The 15,305-nt window shown below is 37.5% G+C and overlaps 1 long non-coding RNA gene across 1 annotated transcript; it reads left to right on the top strand.

Annotated features, from left to right (window-relative positions):
* Positions 1-885: 885 nt before the first annotated feature.
* Positions 886-13,573, top strand: LOC139697904 (uncharacterized). Its single transcript, XR_011702831.1, has 3 exons — positions 886-1,324; positions 5,178-5,288; positions 13,293-13,573. It is a non-coding gene; the product is annotated as an uncharacterized lncRNA (long non-coding RNA).
* The last annotated feature ends 1,732 nt before the right edge of the window (positions 13,574-15,305 follow it).

The following is a 15,305-nucleotide window of genomic DNA, read 5'->3' as shown; positions in this document are numbered from 1 at the left end:
AAGGTTTCGTAAGGCTTTACTAGCAGGTTTTAGGGGAGGCGACCGACAGCTAATGTCCTTTGAGCCCTTAGGGATGGACAGGAAAGGATGAAGGGTGGAGAGAAACTCGGCGTCGGCATTAGCCTACTCTTAGCGAAAGACGTCAAGGGGTCCGCAGCTTTACGTCCCATCCGACGGACGGCGTACTCACTCAAAGTGTCCTCCACCAAGCACCTCACAAGTTGGGATACCACTGAAAAATACCTGCCGCCTCCGGGATTCGAACCCGGGCCCTCTCGGCGGAGAGCCAGTACGTTAGCCACCGCTCAATCCCCAAAGATTTAATTGAACCCATAGCAGTGTGGTAGGAAGTAAATTTCCTGTACGTCGTTAAATCTCCCGGCGATATTCTGCCTAAACTGTGATTTAAAGGGACGGAAATATTCACGAATGAAAATAAATAGTACAGTGCGAGTAATCAGACGCGCGGGACGGGCCGGGTGAAGTTGACAGGGTTGGAATGACCGAAGACTTAAAGACTTTTGACTCAACCCTCCTGTCTAGAGATAGGATAATATTGTTCAGATGATATTGAGTAACAGGCGGCAGAGTTTGTTCCCTTGACAAGCTTTACGAGTTAACTGATTATATTTCTTCTAGAGATTTGCGTATTTTTCTGGAATCCTGTCGCACTTGACTTGAGCTCATTCCTCTTACAGCGGGTCCCATTCGGAATTTGATCATCGTTCCTCAATTCGATTTCACCGTTTTCCTCCACTTTCCTCGTTCCTCTATCCGCACGCTGATTCCCTCTCCCCTCCTTGTGCCCCCTCCCTTCCTCGCCCCCTCTTCAAACTTGGATTCGCCCCCTCCCCACGCCCAGTGCCGCTCGGTTAGTTGGAGCACTTTCTCAGACAAGTATTCACACCGCAGTGGAATTCGAAGGTGTGCATACAGCTGGGGCATACAGCTATTCATGCTGGGATTTACTTCAATTCGTTTAAAAAAATGTATCGCCCAATTAAATTTAGTTCATTGGATTACTTCATGAAGAAACTGAATGGATCTAACGGACGGATCAGAAAAAATCATAAATGAATAACAGTTACTTCGCGAGGGTAATTTAATTTTCTTCCGTCGGATAGTGCTCATTGACGCGTCGTGTGGCGTGAAATAGAACTCAGAATTCTCCAATACTTAAACTAAGTTTTACCGTCGTTGGTGTAAGTTTCCGACGTTTTGGAATGAAGACAAGCCGTCGAAGGAAGGACAATGACTATGCTGTTTGAGACGCCGTGAACGTGCCAGGCCGTTTCTTGCTATCCGTGCTTCATCCATCAAATAGGTAAATATTTCTGCTCGCTAAAACTTGCATTAATTGATGGCAGTTAATTTTTAAATTTGTTTTCTTGGTAATTGGCAAAGTAGATAGTTCACTGGTTTCCTGTGCCAATGGTCCCGGACCGATCAAGGCAGAAGTTGAATTTTTTTAGATTTATAATTTTTGCCTGTCGAGTTTAATCATTTGTCAGGGTGGAATACCAAGCTGTGAACCGATTTTCGTTTTCGTCAAAGAATGCGCTTCTCTTCCTGTTACACCGAGTGATGGAAACAAATATTTTTTGTGTAGGCACAAGCAATTATTGGTTTAAATTTGTTTTTAAATTTATTATTCACCAACACCCTAGTCGTCCCAAAACCTAAGGTTGATTTCACGTTGAGGCTCTTGTATGGGGATAGGAATGTGGATATCATGTGGCTCATGTTAGTGTAAATCAAGAATTACAATGAAAGTTTCATGGGAAAATTGAAGAGACAAGGGCAGTGTGACAATCCATAAAAGGATAATTAAGCCAAATAAATCTTGATTTAACATTGGTTATTTGTCATAATCAGATTATTTAATTGGTACAATATTCTGCGAAGATTTTTTTTCAAAGAGACTTTCATTTTCCTGCAACTACATAGTTTATTAAGAAAGTAAATGTCATTCACAGACTTCTTAAGTTAACTCGGTAAATAATTTATTGTTTCAGTTAAAATAGCTCCATTAGCTTTAGTTTATTAACATGTATTCATTTAGCATAAAAGATATCTAATCTGATTCTCTACAATCTATTTAATAGGGAACATTTAAAAGTTTTTGTTCACAATGCATAAACAAGTGATATGAATTGAATTTCTTCTTTTATGACTTTTTCTTTGGACATATTCCTTTGTGAATTTTAGTTTGTCTTTCTCTTTTCATTTGGCAATTTTTAATTGGGGCATCGTATTTCAAAAAATTAATGTTATCACATTTTTAATAACTTCATTTGTATTAAATTGTTCGGATTTTTACTGTGGAAGATCTCAAAGTGGTGATAGTGAAGTGTTACTTTTGAAAACCTAGTTATTGTTAACCAAGTTTTTCCCTACAGTGTGACTTCATGTATCAGTAAATATCGTATTTAATATATAAATTTGTCGCAAGCAAGTTTTTTGCAACAGTTTCCGACAATGAGAGTTTTGAAGAACAGTGATTGGCGTGCATCTAGTGAAACATAATTTTTTGCCAACTTAAAAAGTCAGTTTTCAAGAGATTGATTTCAAAAATGGACCTTGAATAGGGTATCCTCTGTTGGAACATTCCAACTTTCTACCCGATGTTTCTACTGCAGTACCAACGCATGCAGTTCTAAGTTTATAATAAAATCAAAATAGATTATTTTGGCATAAGACTTAGTTTGTGAAAAAATGATATAAATATGAAAATCAATGTTACTGTTTGCAGAATTCACTAATTTCACTTTCAATGAATATTTATATGGGTTGTTTGTGTGTAAATTTGTCCAGGGGGTTCTGATGTTTAGCATAGTTTACATGGTGTTCCTTTTACTTTCGTAACAGCTTGTATTAAGAGAATGTCATCTACAGTCATTTGTGATCACATAACTTTAAACAAAGCACCAGATCTTACTCAACTTTAATCAAAGTTTATAATTGTCGATGAATTGAAATAACTACGAAAATTTTCATTATAACTGGGGGGGTAGTAATGGTACGGTTCTGCCATGCAATTTGTCAGAAAATACTTCAGAATAACAAATGTTTTACTTCATGCCATTGAAATTCATTTCCTTATTACTTGTTTAATTATAAACCACTCATTAGAATCACCCCTACATATTTTGTGTGCATGGGAATTTAAAAACTACTGTTGTGACCCAACAAACTAGGTATAATGACTTATTTACTTAACACTGTCAGGCTTCACTTCGTAGAACTGTTTGATGTCCATATTAAATGAGTTTGTAATGTTCCTGACTAAAGTCCGTGAAAAATTAAAAATCATTTAATATATACATAAAAGGTTACTCTAAAAGCACATCAACTGTAGTGTGGGTATTTTCTGCTTAAAACAAGAGCTATTTGCCCTTCAATGTTCCAGTTAGTTCTTAAAAGAAATATAATCAACAAATTACAAATGATTTATTTAAATTAGAATATATACTACATAGTGTATATTGTAACTTAAAATTTGCATATAATGGCTTTAAATGGATATATTTAAACAACTATTTTAAAATTATAATTAGTAAAGCTTAATGAATGTATCTCAGTTCCAACAATTTTCCAAAAATTAAGATAAATTCTAAATGTACATATTGTTATAAGTATCAATAAGGAGCAAATGCCCACATTCAGTTAAAAGATAATGCAGGTACAAATTGAGATATCACAGATTTTTTCCCAGCTATATCATTTTGTTTGGTAATGTTGCAACCATAGTTTAACTGAATGAATTTATCATTCTTGAGTAATACCCAATAAGTTTCCTGAGTGGCTTCATGCTGAAATAAAGAAACTGCATTCTATTTGGAACAGCTGCTTTAAATAGTTGCTTGGGATAGATATGGAGATCGACATAGTTGATTTAAAAGTTACAATGTGGATGTTGATGATACTTTAGATATGTGTGGAATGATGATCCCTCGCCCAATTATTAGATTGGACAAGAGAGACAACTTTCTATTTGCCATAAAGGATTCTAATATCATAGCAGAATTGCATTTTGACCTTGAACTTTAATAATGGTTAAGATTTGAAGCAATGCCTCACATCCTTTAAGGTCAACACCAATTTTTAACTTGGACAAAGCTGTGCATTTCCTCCATACTCAAATCTTGCAGTTCTGAAAATCCACTTAAGAATATGATTTGCCAGGCATGCATATTTAAGAGCATTTGCATTTTAAATGCAATCCAAGTACTTTTATCAGTTTACGGCCAACTCATTCTTGCACCTAGATTTTTAATAGCCAAATTAGAACCTCTTTAGTTTTTCTGATGCATTGTTAGGTTTTGAAATCCCAAGCAAGTTTGATATTGTTTCTTTTAGAGGTTTCTCTCATTGAAGGGAAAACTGTTCTCCATCCTCACCTTGAAGTAGAATATTCTCTGGCTGTTAAATAATAACTCTGTCGGAGTAGCTGTGCATATGATGTAAATTGATGGATGTGCATTTGTCCCTTTCATATGTTTGGTTTCCTGTACTTAAGTTTTAATGGATGTGCTGCAATATGAATTTTTCTTAAACTTCTTTTTTGCAGGAGAAATGTTTCTGTAATTTAAATTACTTTGGTCCTTGAATTTAAGTTCCCTGCCATTATGTATTAAAATGTCATAAATGTATCCATTGTAAGTATTATTATTGTGGATCTTCTGTAAATTCATTTTAAAACAGTGATGAAAAAAATTGCTTTCAAGTGGTAAACATGAGCAATTAGAGGGTTCTCCATGATAATTCATTATTCTAACATGTACTCCTATCTATTATCCTAAAAATTATTCACCATATCTATTTAAGAATTAACGGATTTAATTGTGAGGAAATCCCCAATTTATATGCAAGGTATTCAGTTCAGGTGTCCATTGAGGACTATACCTTAATTAGCTGTCTAAATGAGTTTACATCGGTGGTCTCTTAGCTCTCTACAGATTTACCAACACAGTTATTTTGTGAAAAAATTAATTTCTTCTATAGGTTAATAACCTTGGCCAAAGATATTCTGAAAATTGGTTTTTTCAAATTACCTTTTAAAGGCTTTTCTATTTTCCCTCTATTATTAACACTGCAGGGTGATTGATAATGCAAGTGAAGTAACATGTACTCAATATTATTGACTATTAATTTATTTTCATTTTTTCCCCATGCAGATGTACAGTCCATTAAGAAATAAAGGATCCAAAATCAGGCAATGAGATTACTGTGGACTTGGAGAATCAAGGACATCTCTCCACTTGGGCTGTTGGTCCCTTGATAATAATGTGAGTTTTTGTTTTGTATAAGTGCATTTTCCCTCCTCGGACTACAACCTTGACATGGTGGAAGGGCTTGTGCATTCCGATGACCCCTAAAGCTGTGCTAGCGGGAGTAATAGTAATTGCTCCTGGTAGGGTCACCCATGCCAGATAGGTCGAAGGTTAGGAGCCAGACGAAAGGTAGTCCACGCTGTATCTGTTCCTCAGTGAGGCCGCTGCAATGGCGTCTGACCCCAGTGGGGCGGCTAATAAGTGATGGTGTCACGCTAAAAACACTATTGAGGAAGGCAATGGGAAACGACCTCAATTATCATTCCCAAGAAAAATATGATTGACAATAGAGATATTTTGAGTCCTGGCAATCACGGGGCTTGCCCCAATCGGCCGTGTGTCGTGCCCGGTAGTGGGGGAGGCAAGGCTTCCGCGGTCGTCATCCCATGGAACCCTTGCAAGGGAAAACCAGCAGCAGCAGGACAGAAGACGCAGGAGAAGAAGACCAAATTAGTTAGAATAGGAACGTGGAATGTTAGGACAATGATGAGGACAGGGAAATTGGAGAATGTTAAGCGAGAGATGGAAAGGGGAAATATAGATATTTTAGGTCTATGCAAGGTGAGATGGAAAGATAGCGGGGATTACTGGAGTGATAAGTACAGAACAATATACAGCGGCGGGGACGAGAGCAAACCAGGGGTTGACATAGTATTAAATGAAGAGGTAGGAAGAAGCATAGTCTACATAGAGCAGGTACCAGATAGAATACTACTAGTAGAGATAAAAGCAGCACCGACGAACTTGGTTATTATTCACGTACACATGCCACCGAGCAACCATAAGGAAGAAGAGGTCGATACACAATCAGTTAGGGGACATAATCGCGTGTGTGCCCACAGGGTAACATTGTTAGTGATGGGGGATTGGAATGCGACGGTAGGCTAAGGAAGAGAAGGTGACGAGGTCAGGGACTACGGTTTAGGCACAAGGAATAACTGCAGGGAGAAAGCAGTTGAGTTCTGCAGGAGACAGGGGCTAGTCATCACCAACACTTGGTTTAGACACCACAAAAGACGCAGGTATACATGGAAAATGCCAGGTGATTCAGAAAGGTATCAGCTAGATTATATCCTGGTTGGACAGAGGTTTAGGAACAGCGTGATAAATTCGCACAGCTCCCCAGGAGCGGATGACCACAATTTAGTTGTTATGAAATGTAGCGTCCGTTTCAAAAAGATAAGGCAGGGGCAGAAAATGGAATGTAGAATCATTAAATGGTTTGAAAAGGAAGGAATACAAACAGGCGGTAGAGGAAATCATGGAGGATGGTAAAGAGCTAAGTACTATCAAAGAAAAATGGGAAAGTATCAAGAAAGGGTAATTGAATGCCGCAAAAGACACTATTGGAACCGTTAACATTAAAAGGACTAGGAAACCATGGATCACGGATGAAATGTTTATAAAGATGGATGAGGGGAGAAAATGGAAGAATGTAAATACAGAATAAGGCAAAATGGAGTACAAAGAATCAAACAATAAATTGAAGCGGGCAGAATATAAAGCAAAAGAAGCATGGTGGAAGACACAGTTCGAGGATATTTGGAAAGTCTGCAGAGGAAGGGTGAAATCGGTGCGCTGTACAGCAAAGTTAAATATTTATCGGGAAGTAAGAAAGGGAGATCAACGATAGCAGTTAGAGATAAGGCAGGTAAGGTAATATTTGACACAGAGAGATGGAAGGAATATGTAGAAGAACTGTATGGTAAAGAGCTTAGACCAACAAAGTTAGACATTGAAAAAGAAAATGACGTAGAGGAAGACAGCTTATGTCCAGGCATACTAGACAATGAGATAGAAAGGGCATTAAGGGAGATGAAACTAAATAAGGCCGAGGGGGTGGATAACATTCCCTGTGGAACTTGTAAAATGTTTCGGAAAATGTGGGAGGAAGATGCTATATGGGCTAATCCATAGGATTTATGAGGAGGGAATCTGGCCGGAAGACTTTGTGAGATCAGTTTTAGTTCCTATTCCGAAAAAGGTAAAGGCCACGTCATGTGAGGATTACAGGACAATTAGTTTGATATCCCACGCAGCTAAAGTTGTTCTGAGGATCATAAACAAAAGGATAGAGAGTAGGGCAAATGATTACTTAGGGAATGATCACTTTGGGTTTAGGAAGGCGAGACGTACGCGTGATGCCATTGCAGTAATGAGATTATTAAGCGAGAGGAATATAGAACACAACCAGGAGGTATTTGCCTGTTTCGTAGATTTTGAAAAAGCATTTGATAGAGTGAATTGGGAAAAACTAATGAGTATATTGCAGAAAATAGGAATAGATTGGAGGGAAAGGAGGCTAATCCGCAACCTGTGCATGTCTCAGACTGCTCGGGTACGAGTGGGGAACAAGGAGTCCGGTTGGGCAGTGTTAGGAAGAGGTGTAAGACATGGTTGCCCATTATCACCGTTGCCTTTCAACCTGTATGCAGAGGTAATGATTAAAGAGGCATGGAAAGAACTGGAGGTAGGAATGAAAGTGGGCGCGGAATTCATGAAATCAGTTATCTTTGCTGATGACCAAGCTTTAGTTTGTCAGTCAGCCAAGGGGCTGAAAACATTGCTTAGTGAATTGGAAATTCAGTGCGACAGGTATGGGTTGAGAATCAGTATTAATAAAACAAAGGTTATATGATTTTCTAGAAAGAAAAAGGCTAAGCTTAACATTAAAATAGGAGGGCAAAAACTAGAGCAGGTAGAACAGTTTACGTATCTCGGTAGTGTTTTGGACCAACATGGTCAAAGTAGTAGGGACGTAAGGAGAAGAATTGCGCTAGGCAAAAAGGCTTTCACAAGGAGGGGGGGGCTTTGATGACGGGTACGTTGAGTAAGGATGTTAAGAAAAGACTCGTAAAAACTTTGTTATGGAGCATAGCTATGTACGGAGCGGAAACGTGGTCATTGAAGCAGGAGGATAGATGTTGACTGGAGGCTTTTGAAATGTGGGTTTGGAGAGGAATGGAGAAGGTGAAATGGACAGAGAAGAAAACAAATGAGGAAGTAATTGGTATGGTGGGCGAAGAGAGGGGTTTGTTGGGAGAAATCCTATGGAGGCAGGAAAAGTGGTTGAAGGGGGTATTGACCGGCAGTGGGATGTTGAAGACTGTGATAGAGGGGAGAATGTTAGGCAAACGAGGATAGGGAAGGAACAGGATAGGGATGTTGGACGGGATGAAAGGAGGAAGAAAGTACTCAAAGAGTTGAAGAGGGACCTGATACAGAGTAGGATGATGGATTTTGTGTTTTGTTGGGAGTAATAAAATGTTTGTTTGGTAATTGTGTCCATCCAAAAACCTACCATAACTGGTAGATTACCTTAAAAAATATTTTTGTAATTGAAAACCTTCAAGTTACAATCATAGCCTACTCTATGTTCCTTTTAAATGTACAAATTTTCCACTCCTTTAATACTGTATGAAATATTACCAATAGAATCATAATTGATATGTAATTAATTCTACCCAGAATACCTTAATTTGGTATTTGTCTGAAGTGATTAAAATACAGTGGTTAGCTAGAGTAAACTTCTAGATTGTTAAATCAACTTTTAATTGAATGATATTGTAATGAACAAATCATTATTATTCAATTTATTATTTAAAGGGCAGTTTTAAAATTGGTTTGTGGGTACCTACTCATCCAAATGCAAATTTGATATTTCATCATATTATTTAGAGCAACAGTTCTTAACGCACATTGCTATCACATTAAAGCAAAATTTTTTCAAAAGGAATTACAGAAAATGACATTAAATGTTGGATGAAAAGGGGTATTTTTTATTAATTAGGGTTTTTAAGGTCATAACGTTCATTAAAATTAGTTCAAAAAAGTAAAAAAAAACATGGTACTACTTTGTCCATGCAAATGTGTCCTTTCCCCACAAAGTTAAGCCTGATATTATTAACAAGTTTGTCTACAATGATTTTAAATAGAGCAATTTTTTCTTATAATGTGAACTACTCTGACATCTCCGCCAAACTCTCTTACCATCTTAATTTGTATCATTGCCCTTTACTTTTTACAAGCCTCATATTCAGCTGTTATTATTAGATAATCTACCGGTTAAGGTAGGTTTTTGGATGGACGTAATAACTAATTAAATAATTTGCGACTCCTAGCAACACAACACTCTACATCAGGTCCCTCATCATCTCAGAGTACCTGCTTCCTGCCTGCATTCTGTGGAAGATCCGTATCTTCTTCCTTCCCTCGTTTGCCCAACATTCTCCCCTCTTATCATTCTTCAACATTCCACTGCCAGTCAACACCCCCTTCATCCACTTTTCCTGCCTCCATTGGATTTCTCCCAACAAACCCCTTTCTTCGCCCATCATACCAAGTACTTCCTCACCTCAACCGGCACCGTACATAGCTACGCCTCATATCAAAGTTTTTATGAGTCTTTTCCTAATATCCTTACTCAACATCCCTGTCATCAACTCCCTCTTCCTTGTGAAAGCCTCTTTCCCTAGCACAATTCTTCTCCTTATGTCCTTACTACTTTGACTATGTTGGTCCAAAACACTACTGCGATACCTAACTGTACTACCTGCTCTAGTTTTTGCCCTCCTACTTAGTTTAGCTTAACCTTTGTCTTTCTAGAAAATTGCATTACCTTTGTTTTATTAATATTGATTTTTCATCCCGTACCTGTCGAACTGAATTTCCAATTCACTCAGCAATGCTTGCAGCCCCTTGGCTGACTGACAAATTAAAAAGCTTGGTCATCAGCAAACCTAACCGATTTTACGCATTCTCCACTCCCACTCCTACCTCCAGCTCTTCCCATGCCACCTTAATCATTTTCTCTACATACAGGATGAACAGCAACTGTGATAATGGGCGACCCTGCCTTACACCTCTTCCTAACATTGCCCATCTGGACTTACCCTTCCCCCGCCACACCTGAGCAGCCTGAGACATGTACACGTTGCGAATTAGCCTACTTTCCCTACAATATATTCCTATTTTTTACAATATGACTCATTACTTTTTTCCAATTCAATCTATCAAATGCTTTTTCAAAATGTACTTAAAGGGGGAAATACCTCCCGGTTGTATTCTATATTCCTCTCGATTAACAATCTCATTACTACAATGGCATTACACGTACCTCTCCCCTTCCTAAACCCAAACTGATCATCACCTAAGTAATCATTTGCCCTACTCTCTATCCTTTTGCTTATGATACTGAGAACAACTTAAGCTGCGTGGGATATCAAACTAATTGTCCTGTAATCCTCACATGACGTGGCCTTTACCTTTTTCGGAATAGGAACTAAAACTGATCTCACAAAGTCCTCCGGCCAGATTCCTTCCTCATAAATACTGTGGATCAGCCCATATAGACTCTTCCTCCCACATTTTCCTAACCCTTCTAAAAGTTCCGCGGGAATGTTACTTACTCCCACGGCCTTATTTAGTTTCATCTCCCTTAATGCCCTTTCTATTTCATTGTCTAGTATGCCTGGACCTAAGCTGTCTTCCTCTACATCATGTTCATTTTCTATCTCTAACATTGTTGGTCTAAGTACTTTACTATAAAGTTCTCCATATACTCTTTCCATCTCTCTTGGATCTTTCCTGTGTCAACTATATTACCTTACCCGCCTTATCTCTAACTGTTACCATAAATCTCCCTTTCTTACTTCCCAATAAAGATTTTACTTTGCTGTACAGCGCACCGATTTCGCCCATCTTCTGCAGACTTTCCATATCCTCATCTTCCATCATGCTTATTTTTCTTTATTTGTTGCTTGCCTCAATTTATTGTTTAATTCTTTGTACTTCATTTTGCCTACCTCTGTATTTGCATTCATCCATTTTCTCCGCTCATCCATCTTTGTAATCATCTCATCAATGATCCATGGTTTCCTAGTCAATTTTGTGTTAAGGGTTCCAATTGTGTCTTTTGCGGCTTTAGATAACCCTTTCTTGATACATTCCCATTTTTCTTCGATAGTACTTAGCTCTTTTCCATTCTCCATGATTTCATCTACCGATTGTTTGTATGCCTTCCTTTTCAAACCATTTAATGCTTCTACATTCCATTTTCTAACTCGCCGCCCCTGCCTTATCTTTTTGAAACGGATGCGACATTTCATAACAACTAAATAGTGGTCAGAGTCCGCATCCGCTCCCGGGAAGCTGTGCGAATTTATCACATTGTTCCTAAACCTGTGTCTAACCAGGATATAATCTAGCTGATACCTTCCTGGGTCACCTGGCATTTTCCATGTATACCTGCGTCTTTTGTAGTGTCTAAACCAAGTGTTGGCGATGACTAACCCCTGTCTCCTGCAAAACTCAATTGCTTACTCCCCACGGTCATTCCTCGTGCCTAGACCATAGTCCCCGACCTCATCACCATCTCCTCTTTCGCCTACCGTCACATTCCAATCCCCCATCACTACATTCCAATCCCCCATCACTACTAATGTTTCCCGGCATGAACACACGCGATTATGTCCTCTAACTGATTGTGTATCTTATCGACCTCTTCTTCTTTATGGTTGCTCGGTGGTATATATACCTGAATAATAACAAAGTTCGTCGGTGCTGCTTTTATCTCTACTAGTAGTATTCTATCTGTTACCTGCTCTATGTTGACTACGCTTCTTCCTACCTCTTCATTTAATACTATGATTATGTCCTCTAACTGATTGTGTATCTTATCGACCTCTTCTTCTTTATGGTTGCTCGGTGGTATATATACCTGAATAATAACAAAGTTCGTCGGTGCTGCTTTTATCTCTACTAGTAGTATTCTATCTGTTACCTGCTCTATGTTGACTACGCTTCTTCCTACCTCTTCATTTAATACTATGGCAACCCCTCGTTGGCTCTCGTCCCCGCCGCTGTATATTATTCTATACTTATCACTCCAGTAATCCCCGCTATCTTTTTATCTCACCTCGCATAGACCTAAAATATCTTTTAAAATTCTAAATTATCTGAATGTGCGTTAAGTTGGCATTATCATTAAATAGTAGTAAAAATTAGTATAAGGTGTGTGTATGCATTGTGTGTGCAAGTGTATTTACATTAATAATTTAATGATACAAATTAGACATTATTATTATCCATTTTTATAAATTGAATATTATCATCAATGGTAACTTGTTCATTTTAATGTTAAGTAAGGTGAAATTAATATGGTGCAAAATCCTTTTATGTATACACACATCCTAACACTTCCTTCTAACGAGGATCAACTATCTGTTTCATTCAAAGCCATCATCATAATATTTAACTTCCCCTTCTGACCCTTTGCTAGTAGTAACCTCTTTCAGTTCAGTTAAGCTCGTGTAATGATTTTTTTGATCTAATGATGGATAATATGAGATGACTTTACCAGAAATAAATTTAAATTTATAGCCAATTTATGTTGTATGGTAACAAACATAAATTGGCAATTAGTTTATGCTTGTTATCGTACAACATAAATTGGCAATAAATTTAAATTTATTTCTGGTAAAGTCATCTCATATTATCCATCATTAGATCAAAAAAATCATTACACGAGCTTAACTGAACTGAAAGAGGTTACTACTAGCAAAGGGTCAGAAGGGGAAGTTAAATATTATGATGATGGCTTTGAATGAAACAGATAGTTGGTCCTCGTTAGAAGGAAGTGTTAGGATGTGTGTATACATAAAAGGATTTTGCACCATATTAATTTCACCTTACTAAACATTAAAATGAACAAGTTACCATTGATGATAATATTCAATTTATAAAAATAGATAATAATAATGTCAAATTTGTATCGTTAAATTATTAATGTAAATAAACTTGCACACACAATGCATATACACACCTTATACTAATTTTTACTACTATTTGATGATGATGCCAATTTACTGCACATTCATGTCTTTCATATTATTTAGTTTCATGAGCTTATGAGAAATTGCAAGAACCTGAATTAATAATTTTTATTAATCTTACTTACAGAGGGGCTTCCAGTGGAGGAAAATCAAATCCAGCAACCAGCATGAAAAAATAAGAATTATTATATTTTGTTAAAGTTTTATTTCATGCATATAAAATTGTCTTAACCTTGACTGTTTGGTTTTCTTTAATGTATTACTTATAAAGCATGCATAATAAAAAGGATTCAAAGCAACTTACTCACTATGTATATAACTTTATGCTCCAACCCCAACCTTTGTCTACCTTTGAACTGGAAATGATATTGTTCTTCAACAAGGAAGCAATTCAGAGAAGAAAAACTACTTTAAGTCTGACTTAAAAAAAAGGTATTTAACTAGAAACTTTGATTAATAATAAATCAATATATGGTCAGGAAAAATTTTAATGAAAGAAAAAATAAGTATTATCATTTAAGTAAAGTCACTTAAACCCATAAATTTAGATTAGGTAGAAAGGATTGTTACCACCTGCACTACTTTCCAAATCCCTTTGCATGGAACAGCACGAAACAACTCTGGATCCGTTGGGTTCTCTGGCTTGGTACACGGTTCAATGCAGTTGCCAAGGTGTTGGGGCTACTTAAGATAGCACAATGTTCTGAAAAGAGTTTTGTAAGAACATACCATAAAGTTTAAGAATTCCACGACAAGCCATATGAATGTATTAAAATGTCAACATCACATCTAGTCATCTAAGAAGTTGCATATAAAGGCTGCTTAAATTTCCTCAAAACAAAAACAGAGCCAAAGGCAAGATTTTTTTAAAAATAACCAACAAAAAACTAGCAACATTTTTTAAATCATTATGATTGTCTGAGATAGTATTATACTGAATGCTTAAAAACATGTGCTCGAGTTCTCAATATGTGAGGCACTGCTGTGTCACATTAACAGCCAAAATATGATCTTTTTATCCAAGTCCTATTTTACAAAATTTATAAATGAGGAACTTGGAATAATATGAAAAAAGTATTCTAATAAATGAAAGTTGTAAGAAAATTGGTCATGTAGAATGGTGGATGCAATTTGTGAATGATCCTTGAAATCAATAGTATTTGAACTAAGTAGCAGTTTTTAGGGGAGGCGACCGACAACCGAGGTCATTTGCACCAGAGGGGATGGACAGAAAAGGATGAAGGGTGGAGAGAAACCCGGCGTCGGCATTAGCCTATTATTTACGAAAGGCGCCAAGGAGTCCGCAGTTTAACGTCCCATCCGACGGACGGCGTACTCACTCAAAGTGCCCTCCACAAAGCACCTCAAGTAGGGATCGAGGTGCCTCTGAAAAATATTCAACACCACCAGGATTTGAACCTGGGCCCTCTGGGTGGGAAGCCAGTACGTTAGCCCCCGCACCATCTTGATCCCAGTACTTGAACTAATTTTACATTGAGATCAACAGTATATTTCTATGCCACATGCAATAATTTCAAAGTTCAACTGCCTTCATCCTTTATATAACTAGATCCACCCATTAACATTAATGACAACTCAAAAATTCAATCCTGTAGATTTCACTTAATTGTATTTAGTCTACTACCTTGATCAAAAAGTTCCCGGAATTTATTCAGAAAATTAAAAATACAAGTTTATTCATCTAAATCTATATTGTCCCCTTCAAAGTAATCCCCATCGACTGCAACACACTTATGCCAGCGCTTGATCCGATCCTCGAAACATTTTTTATATTCGGTTTTCGGTATGTCCATCAGTGCTTCCTGCGATTTTTCCATTACTTCCTCTCGGCTGCTAAAACGCGTTCCCCGTAATGGTTTTTTAACTCGATTGAACAGAAAGAAGTCACAGGGAGCCAAATCAGGTGAATTCGGTGGCTGTTGGATGGTATTTGTTGCATTTTTCGTCAAAAAATTACGAATAATGATAGCACTGTGCGACGGTGCGTTATCATGGTGCAAAATCCACGAGTTTTCTGCCCACATTTCTGGTCTCTTTTGGCGAATTGCTTCACGCAAACGTCTCATAACGCCCAAATAATACTCTTTGTTTACTGTCTGGCCTTCTGGCAAAAATTCAT

This window comes from Hetaerina americana, unplaced genomic scaffold (genome assembly GCF_022747635.1).
Source record: "Hetaerina americana unplaced genomic scaffold, ioHetAmer1.1.p SCAF_8, whole genome shotgun sequence".
Classification (NCBI taxonomy): domain Eukaryota; kingdom Metazoa; phylum Arthropoda; class Insecta; order Odonata; family Calopterygidae; genus Hetaerina; species Hetaerina americana.
The sequence above is the reverse complement of the archived record's forward strand: the minus strand, read 5'-3'. Positions and strand labels throughout refer to the sequence as shown.